This window comes from Macrotis lagotis, chromosome 7 (genome assembly GCF_037893015.1).
Source record: "Macrotis lagotis isolate mMagLag1 chromosome 7, bilby.v1.9.chrom.fasta, whole genome shotgun sequence".
Classification (NCBI taxonomy): Eukaryota; Metazoa; Chordata; class Mammalia; order Peramelemorphia; family Peramelidae; genus Macrotis; species Macrotis lagotis.
The window spans coordinates 140,607,330-140,616,022 of NC_133664.1; the positions used below are offsets into that span (position 1 = coordinate 140,607,330).

The 8,693-nt window shown below is 34.3% G+C and overlaps 1 pseudogene; it reads left to right on the plus strand.

Moving 5' to 3' along the window:
* The first annotated feature begins 4,674 nt into the window (after nucleotides 1-4,674).
* LOC141494164 (carbonic anhydrase 2 pseudogene) lies at nucleotides 4,675-5,444 on the plus strand (annotated as a pseudogene).
* Nucleotides 5,445-8,693: the final 3,249 nt, after the last annotated feature.

Consider the following 8,693-nt stretch of genomic DNA (forward strand, 5'->3'; position numbering starts at 1 on the left):
TCCTCATCTTTTTACTTCCTTGCTGTAAAAACTAGAATCACATTCCACCCATTGGTAGACACCACTTAGAAGTTCTTAACCTCTCTGAGTTCATTTGTTGTCTACAAGTAATCTCCCAATAAAGAGTAATGGTTTACTGTATTAAATCAATTAGCAGGAACTGCTTCCTTCCTACTACCACAGCTCAACTGTCTTGAGCCCCTAATTAGCATCAATTCAATTCAGTATTTTACTAGTAATGGGAACACAAAAAGAAAATTAAAATAGTTCATATACTCAGAGAACATCTTTGCTCTTGGGTAGCTATAACACTTATACTGTTAAATAAATTTTATATATAACTATATAAGTATGTGTGAATGTATATGTGTATGTAACCATTTTTACTTCTAAATCTCTCACTTCCTTGCTTTTCCCAAATTATTATCTACTCTCAGTGTATGTTTTATAATTCACTTCATCTCTCCTGTTCTGGCCTCAATTCCCTTTTTAATCTATCTTATTCCCAAAATCAACTATTTCAAAAACATGCACTTTCCTCCACATTTGAATATTATGCTCTTCTTGACCTTCTACCATTCCTGTCCAGCTTACTCCCACCCCATGTAATTATAGCCATCCATCTTCTCCATGTCTACTTAAAATGGCAATCATGAAGCCATGAGGAGTGGATTTATAATAAATTGATTTACTCTAACCTCTACTGAGCCCTCACTGGTGCACAGTAATTCTTTTCTGAATCTCTTATTGACTTCCAACCACATATCACTTGAAATGAAGTTTTCAAAACTCTATTTGCTCTTCAAGATTCCAAAGCCCTGCTCCTTCTCACTTTCAGTAGGTGACCTCACCTCCTATTTTAATGAGAAAATTTGGACCATTCAGCATACTATTCTTCAAGTTTTTATATTCCTTTAAAATGCTCAATTTTAGTAGAAGATGATAAAATGGTTATTCTTCTTGTCAAGATCTATACCCTGCATCCTATTTTCTACTTTTACATAAATACATCTATTAAACTCATACTTATTTACTCTCACTAGTGCATCTTTCACTTGATCCTACATACTTGTTCAGATCTCTTCTATTCAAAAACCAAAATCTTCCCTTTATTATGCTTTCATCCGAAATGATTTTTTCCAGCATCATTAATAAATTATCCAAAACATGGTGGTTTTTATTTAGTCTTCATCTTCTTATACAGCTATCTTCTTTTTGATACAATCTGGAATTGTGATTTTTCTGTAACGGCACTGTTAGGACAGTCCTAGATCTCTGATCACCTTTTCTTGATCTTCTTCACTAGTTCTGTTAATAGAATTTTACTGAGTCAATCTCTAATCTAGGTGTAACAGAGCAGGCCAGACACAGTGACAGTTATCAAGTAGAAGTTTAATTACTTTCATTGCAAGAAACAGATTTGCAAATTGGGATTTCTCTATCTGGCTGTAGTGGAAACATTATGCCATGGGAGGTAAAGTTGAATCACAAAACAATTATTTGGGGGGGGGGGGTTGAGTAATTTTCTCAAGATAAACCCAATAGTGTAAAACAATTACAATAACTTCATCATAAGGTGAGATCATCCAAATAGGACAAACCAGGTATCCTCAAGTCCTATGGGGATGGTGAAGTTGACTGTATAGTCTCAGGGGTATTTTTTGGGTACAGAACAGATTACACAGAGCTCTGATTCACTTCATTTAACACAGGTAAATACAAGTCAGGGAAAGAATGCATGCTTCTAAGGATTAACCTATTGTTCTTGGTTGCTTTGTTCTCACTTTTTCCCAGACCAGTCTGTCTGTGAAAAGGATTTCTAGAAATTAAAATCTTATTATTAAATTCATTATGCATATCATATTGATTAATGTAAATCATAATTCTCTTTTAACACTCCTTATGTTACTGCAACTCCATCAATTGTCGACCCACTTCACAGATCTTCTATATGTAGTTCTTCTTACCTAGTCTCTCTTTCCCTTCCTTTCCCTTCCCTTCCATTTTTTCCCTTTTCCACCTTCTCTTTCCCAAAGCTTTGTCTTAGTGTTCTTATTAGTCTACATAGCTTCAATGATGACCTCTCTAAATTCTCTCTTAAATGTCTATCCCCAGCCTCTCCCCTGAGGTCATTGCCTGCCAGATTTCCCTGTCTGGATGACCTAAAATTTTTAGTCTTAACATGTCCCAAAGTTATATATTATTCTTCATGACCAAATCTACCATTCCTTCCCAAGTTTCTTATTTCCCTTAATAATGACACCTCCCCCCCCATTAACTAGATTCAAAATTTCTGTGGCATGTTCAGTCTTTTCTGCTTTCTCATTAGCCACATTTAATCAGTTGCCAAATTATGTCCTATCTCTTCATTGTCTCTTTAATTTATTTAACCATCCTTTCCACTACCACTTTAATTATACTAGTCCAAGTCTTCATCACCTTTTACCTGTACTATTATAATAGGTTCCAAATTATTATTTATCTTCTTTATAATTAATTTTTTGCTTATATCTCTTGTTTTAAATCACATTTCTAAATATATTTCTTCACCTTCTCCACTGAATCATTTTGTTTAACACTTTTTTTATAAGTGAGGGGGAAAACGTTTAGCACAATGAATTTAAACATCACCTGAAGCTGATCATGTTTACAATACTTTATATTCCTAATATACCATTTCTGAAAGGGAAAAAGGAAGTAGTGAATAGAGCAGTGATATATGAAGTTAAAAAGATTCATCTTTCTGACTTCAAATCATGTCTCAGCCACTTGTTTTTATATGACCCTTAGCAAGTCGTTTGTCTCCGTTTCCTCATTTATAAAATAAGCTGGAGAAGAAAGTGGCAAATTACTCTAATATCTCTGCCAAGAAAATCATAACTGGGGTCATGAAGAGTTAGTCTCAACAACAGAACTAGTTGATCAACAGCAACATTGGGTTGATGATCAATCTTAATGGACTTGCTCATTCCATCAGTGCAACAGCCAGGGAAAATTTTAGGGTTTCTGAGATGGAGAATACCATCTGTATCCAAATAAAGAATTGTGGGGTTTAAACAAAGACCAAGCACTATTACCTTTAATATTTTTTCTTTTTTGTAGAAACATTTTATTTATTTTGAGTTTAACAATTTTCCCTCATTCTTGCTTCCCTTCCCCCACCCCCCCACAGAAGACATTCTATTAGAAACTATTGTTTCCATGGTATACATTGATGTCAGTTGAATGTGATGAGAGAGAAATCATAACCTTAAGGAAGAAAAATAAAATATGAGCTAGCAAAATTACATAAGATAATCGGGTTTTTTTTTCCTAATTTGAAGATAATAGTCTTTGGTCTTTGTTCAAAGTCCACAATTCTTTTTCTGGATATAGATAGTATTCTCCATTGCAGATAGCCCAAAATTGTCCCTGGCTGTTGCATTGATGGATGAGCAAGACCATCAAGGTTGATCATCACCCCCAGGTTGCTGTTTGGGTGTACAAGGTTTTTCTGGTTCTGTTCATCTCGCTCAGCATTAGTCCATGCAAATCCTTCCAGGCTTCCTTGAATTCCCATCCTTCCTGGTTTTCTAATAGAACAATAGTGTTCCATGACATACATATACCACAGTCTGTTAAGCTATTCCCCAATTGAAGGGCATTCATTTAATTTTCAATTCTTTGCCACCACAAACAGGGCTGCTATGAATATTTTTGTACAAGTGATGTTTTTACCCTTTTCCATCATCTCTTAAGGGTATAAACCCAGTAGTGGTATTGCTTATTACCTTTAGTTTTAAAAAAAGTTATCTTATTATGTAATTATTCTACTTTTATATTTTATTTTTTCTTAAGGATATGTTTTCTCTCTCACCACATTCAATTTTGATCAATGGAAACAAAAAAATAAAGTGTCAGGGTGAATAAAAATAAAAAAATAAAGTTTGTATACTCTATTTTAAGCCCCCTCTCCCCCAATTAGATGGAAGGGTGTTCAGGTCCAAACAGCTGGATAATTGTCTCTCTGACAACCTCAACAAGTGGTATGACATCAGCTTTGGCTTAACCATTCTTCTCTTCCTGCTTAAACAATTAGATTGTAGCCCAAGATTTGGTCACAATAGGGACCTAAAAGGAGCAAAAAGGGATAAAGTATACCTGCCCCAGCCATAGGCAGTGCTGCTGGTTCTGTTTGGAATACGATTGGCACACGAAGGTGATGTAATCAGCTACCTGCCCACATCTGAGTTACCTTGCTGTGGCTATCACAGTGTTTTGAAATGCTAAAGGAAGAGGGAAGAGCTATTCTCTGTTCTTTTTACTCATAGCCTGGTGATGACTACTCTGACCTGGGAGATCTCTGTTTAGGGGATTATGGAACTTCATTAAACTGACAAAAACCAAAGAAGATCCAAGTAGCTGTCAAGAAATGTCCAGAGGAAACTCTCTTTTCTCTTTTCAGCCTCAGTCCCGACTCAATCAACTCTTGGAAATTGTTATCCAGTTATCTCCTGGAATCCACCTTCTCTAGTTCCTAAAGTCCAATCAATATCCTTTATTTTCAGCCTTCTGGTCCTGCTCCTCCAAAGGCTTCAGTGATTATTAGAGTGAATAGGGACAGCTCCAATGGAACACACATGTTGAGAAGTGCCACCCAGTCACCAACTAGTGATCTCCAAAACTTTCAAAACAATGTTGCAAAAACCTCTTCTTTGGGGATATGGTGAGGACAATGGACCAGCTACATGGCATAAGCATTTTCCTATTGCCAAAGGACAATGCCAGTCCCCTGTTGATATTCACCTCTGTAATATCAAGTTTGACAGTTCCCTGAAAACTCTAAATTTTAACTATGATCTCTCAACAGCTCAAGGGATTGTTAACAAAGGTTATTCTTTCAATGTAGACTTTGATGATTCAACTGACAAATAGGTGCTAAGTGGAGGACCTCTGAGAACTACAGGTTAGCTCATTTGAGTTTTCACTGGGGTTGCAAAGATGATGAAGTTCTGAACCCAGTGTTGGTGAAATGAAATATTCAGCTGAGTTCTACTTGGTTCATTGGAATACAAAATACAGGGCATTATGTGATGCATTACACTATCCTGATGGACTAGCTGTAGTGGGTGTTTTTTTTTTTTGATGATAAGTCATCAGTGCATTAGATTCCATTAAAAAAAGAAATATGTTTGCTGACTTTACAGACTTCAATCCAGCTGGTCTCCTCCCTAATAACCTTGACTTTTGGACTTATGAAGGATCAATGACCATTCTTCCTCTTTTAGAATGTGTGATTTGGATTGTCTTACAGGAACCCATCAATATCAGCAAAGGACAGTTATCTAAATTTTTGATGTCTTTGTGCCACTACGAAGGAAGAACAACCCCCTCAGCTTATGATGCAAAATTAGCATCCTTGTCAGCCTCTGGAGGGCAGGAAGATTAGAAGGTTCTTAAAATAAGATTACCACCAGTAGAATTACGGATTCCCAAAAGGAAAGGACCCTCTGGAGAAACACAAATCAATTTTTAATCATCAATCAATGCTTTGGCAGCATTCTTCTCTAGTCACCTAGATCCCTTGTTTTTTTTTTCTAGATGGCTTTATTCATGAAATATGAAAAGTTGACTCATGGCTGAATAGAAAGCACACTGCATCTGAAATCAGATGACCTTAGTTTATATCCAAATCCAAATCCAATTTATGTGACCTAGAGCAAATTACTTAAACTCTCTGAGACTCAGCTCCCCATCCATTAAAAAAAATTGGTTCTGAAATTCATGCTAGATCTAAATCTTGCACCCTAGATCCATTTTAAAATGTTGTTGATGAGAAAAGCACACCAACCTATAAATGCTCAAGGATGTTTATCAAAAAGGGTATCATCTGTGCTTTGGTGATTATAAGTTCCTTTTGAAAATGAAAATAAATGTGAATTATAAGATCTATCCTCCAAGAGTATTGGGGGCATCGCTATCTGGAAGAGCTAATATAAAGCTTTGTGTATGTATACTTTTAATATGCATGTATACAATATGCACATTTCTGTGCATATATACATGTATATACATAATAATGATTTGATGTTATAATACACATATTTTATGTAATACATAAAATAAGAAAAAATAAAGCAGCTAAGCAGTACAGTAGATTATAATATTGTCTTAAGGTAGAAATTAACCTGAATTCAAATCCTCAGATGCCTCAGATACTATTAGTTGTATGACTCTAGGCAAGTCACTGCCTTCCTTGGTTTCCTCAATTGTAAAATTGGGATAATAGTGCCTATCTTCTAGGATTGTTATGAGGATCAAATGAGACAATGTTTCTGAATGCTTAGCATAAGCTGTCATTCTGCAGGTTTTACTTAATAGCTAATAGCTATTAAGCTATTATTATCTTAACACCTAATACTATTATTATTGCTTTAAGGTATACAAACTTTGCACAAAATAATACCTTTCCTAAGTGATTAAAATATATCAACATAAAATGTGTATCTATTGTATAACATAATATAAAATATAGCATAATATGTGGTACAGTAATTATATATAATATATAACATGTAAAATAATAAAAATAAATATATCAAGATAAAATTCTAATTGACAAGTAGATTCATTTTGTTGTATCTTTCTCAAATTATTAGCTTGAATTTATGCCTTTCTTAAATATCAGGATCATTTGCTAATATTAAATCCCCCCTTTTTAAAACAGAAATTCAAGGCAAAGCTAAACAACAAAATAGTTTTGACAATATTACCTAATTCTACATACCTAATTCACTGCCTCTCTAATGAAAATATATTTTTCAAGAACTTACATTTAAGAAACTGAAGTGTCAATTAAAAATATACATTTGAAGTTGTGGTTAATTAAATAGGAATTATATTTGTGTGTATTCCTAAATTATAAATTTTAAATTGATATTGTATATAAAATATAATTATAATATGAAGCATATTTTAGCCTGCTTATGTAAATTATAAAGAAAAATTTCAGATATATTATCTAAATACACGTAGCCCATGCCCAAGTTGCATTATGATTTAGTGGACAGAATGTTGGTCTTTGGAATTAGAGAATCTTTGGGTTTAAATCCTATCTCAGATATTTTCTAGCCAAATATGAGTCCCTCAACCTCTTTGTTTCAGTTTCTTCAAGTGTAAAACAAGGCTGTTATCTTAAAGGTCTCTTATGCCCCTTATCTATAACACTATGATATAACTATTAAGAAATTTTACTTATACAATTTTGAATTTAATTCCCCGCAATTTCTTGACTTTTTGGACTTATTGTTTCATGTTGTATGCTTTTGGACCAATCAGAAACTTCAATCCATCTTTCAACCCTCAGCCTCTAAAATACTTTAATACAGCATCATAATCAAACTCTTCTGAAAACACTCTAGCTGTCTACGTCTTTTTCAAATGTGATGCCTAAACTCAACTCTATTCTTTTTTTTTTGTTTGTTTTTGCAAGGCAAATGGGGTTAAGTGGCCTCCCCAAGGTCACATAGCTAGGTAGTTATTAAGTGTCTGAGGTCAGATTTGAACTCAGGTACTCCTGACTCCAGGGCCAGTGCTCTATCCACTGCACCACCTAGCTGTCCCATCAACTCTATTCTTGATGTAGTCTCATCAGGGTAAAGTATAACAAGCTATTTCTTTCCTCATTCTGAACAATAAATGTCTCCAGCAACCTGATACAGCATTCACTATTTGTCACTTGTCAGTCAAATTGTTGATTTATTGCCTTCAATTCATAAAACTCCATGTCTTATTTCATATTTACTGTTATCCGGTCACTTTTCCATCATCTCATACTTATGAAAGTGATCTTTTAAATATGTTTGCTAGTGTGTGATTCCTTTTTAATTTTATTAAATTAAATTTTATTCATAATGCTATTTTATCAAGGTCTTTTGGGGCTCTGATTCTCTCATCCAAAGTGCTAGCTCTCCCTTCCATATCTGTTATCAATTACACATTTGGTAAAATATATCATTTTTATTTGCATCAAAGTTTATCATTAAAAAAATTTCACTAAAACAGACCTGCATAAATATCATTCCAATATTCTATAGAAACCAGAAATCTTACTCTGTCTTTGTGTCAATTATCATTCAGCCTTTTCCAAATTAATCAACAATAAGTCAGTCAACAAGCATTATTTTAGCATTTACTTTGTTACAGAATTTCATTGGATTGACCATGCAAGTAAAATGTAAAAATAATCACTGTTCTTCAGGAACTTACATTCTAAATGTATTAATAGATAATTTGAACTTCTCAAATTCATAAGAATGGAATGAAAGGTTTTGTCAGAAAGTTGACTGACTAAAATCTAGTAAAATTATTTCTACAATATTCCCAAGCTCTAGTTACTCTCTTAATGAATCCAAGCACAGAAAAACAGGGAAAAAAGATCAATCTGATGACCTTTCCTTGATCAAGGTAAAGCAAGTCAACAAGCATATATTGAGGACTTACCATATGCCGGACACCATGGAAGGTCCGCAGATATAATTACAATGATAATTGCTATTTTGGAGGAATTTATATATTAACGAAGAGAAATAATGCATAAAAGGGAGAGGAAAAGGAAGGAGGTACAGAGATGGAGAAAAGTGCCCATTCAGAGACACAGTGGCCAAGTCAAGAGGGTCAGAAGCAGAGGATGGCAGGGAATTGGGTGACTTGGA